Source organism: Penaeus monodon, chromosome 31 (assembly GCF_015228065.2).
Source record: "Penaeus monodon isolate SGIC_2016 chromosome 31, NSTDA_Pmon_1, whole genome shotgun sequence".
NCBI lineage: Eukaryota > Metazoa > Arthropoda > Malacostraca > Decapoda > Penaeidae > Penaeus > Penaeus monodon.
The window spans coordinates 4,393,115-4,394,731 of record NC_051416.1 but is presented as its reverse complement, the minus strand read 5'-3'; the positions used below and the strand labels follow the sequence as shown (position 1 = coordinate 4,394,731).

The window sequence follows — 1,617 nt, the reverse complement described above, 5'->3', positions numbered from 1 at the left end:
CGAGGGGGTCAAGGGGCCCCTAACTGCCCAAATCGTTCAAAAGGGTGACAAGCATTTCCCTCCATCCCAAAACCCGTGCGGATGGTTTACATCATTTGATACCATTTACCTAAGAATATAAAACCCCACTGTCGAATACTAAAAACAAAATGGGAGAACACAAAGACATGACTTAAAAAACTCAGTTTAAAAAATTAAAATTCTAAAAAAAAATTTTAATATAAGATCACCACCAAAGATTTCAGTCCCCGCATGAGCTTCTCCAAATTCTCTTTATCTGCCCTGGCTTTAGCTATTGCCAACCACCTTTTATGGTAATCTCATACTGTCCAAAAACATCCCGAACAAACCCGGTCTGATCATCCAAATATATATACAATTATATCATCGATCAGTACATGAGTGGATTTTGTATTATGAGACTCATGGCCGTGACCTACCCCCAGATTCTTGTGTCCAGAAGTTAAGGCTTTGGCAATCATCTTGGCCCCTGCTTTTTTTAATGAGCAATCCCCAAAAATTGATCACTTCTAAGTTCTGCATCATTGGAACTTGTCTGCCATTGCCTGAGCACCCTTGGGGGTAAGGTGCTGAAAGAATAAACATCAACTTAAAAATTAATGACCACAAAACTACACCTTTAATCAACTTAAATAATACTTCCTAAACAGATGTACAAAAGTTGTACTGACAGACTCACTTGTCATTGAGGTTAACGACCCTGAGGTTTTTGTTGGTACTGAAAGCATCTGCAAGTGCTGCAATCCCCATGGAAGATGCCATTCTGAGGCATGGCAACTTCTTCCAAAGTGCCTACAGCCTTGAAGAATTTTGCAAAAACCTTTTGCACCTTCCTTCTCAAGCCTGTTGCGACCAGCTATAAATACCTGTCATACAGTTAGAGTAAAAGCAGTTAACTGTTGTAATCTGTCAGCACACATGAACTGACAACTTAACCCATTACTGGTTCAAAAAAAAAAAGACGTGAAAAGCTGAAAAGGTAACACCACTATGCCCAGGGAGAATTTCTGAAGGGTGGGATCTTGCATGGGGATAGCGTCTGACGTAAAAAAAGGACCCAAAATCCATTTCACTGGTACTTGAAGAACTTGTCAAGCATGCCATATAATACAGACAAACAGTAAAGAATTAACATACCATTCTCATTGGATATACAACAGTATAATCTGATTTTTTAAAAAAATCAACTACACAGATATTTATGTCAGCAAAACTGATAAAACAAAATAGATTCTAACGCTGACCTTAAGAGCTAGTGGAGTTCCAGCAGCTTTTGCATTTCCACCAGCCTCATAAGAGACTCAGCAAGCATAGTACCTCCCTTAATGCCAAGTCCATTGTTGTTTAGTCTCAGCTCCTGCGGTCATAAAAAAAGTTACTAGTATTCATAAATTTTTTTTAGAACTGTACCTTACCAAAACTTTTAGTATGAAGAACACTCCTACTAAAAAATGTCCTTTTCAGATTTTCAATTCCTTGAACTATATTTAAACATTATAAATTACCCAGTCAGGCAAATGATCAATCTTTCAAATGTCTACATAAAAAAAAAAAATCAAACACATCAAATAGTCTTTTCTATCTTCCTCTAATAGT

General features: G+C 37.4%; 1 long non-coding RNA gene across 1 annotated transcript in view; it reads right to left on the bottom strand.

Annotated features, from left to right (window-relative positions):
- Positions 1-763: 763 nt before the first annotated feature.
- The window catches only part of LOC119592829, a 1,182-nt gene continuing 328 nt past the window's right edge, over positions 764-1,617 (bottom strand). Inside the window, exons 2-3 of the long non-coding RNA XR_005230477.1 lie at positions 1,266-1,378; positions 764-887 (exon numbers count right to left, since the gene is read on the bottom strand). This is a non-coding gene — a long non-coding RNA (uncharacterized LOC119592829). The remainder of the gene's footprint in view (positions 888-1,265; positions 1,379-1,617) is intronic.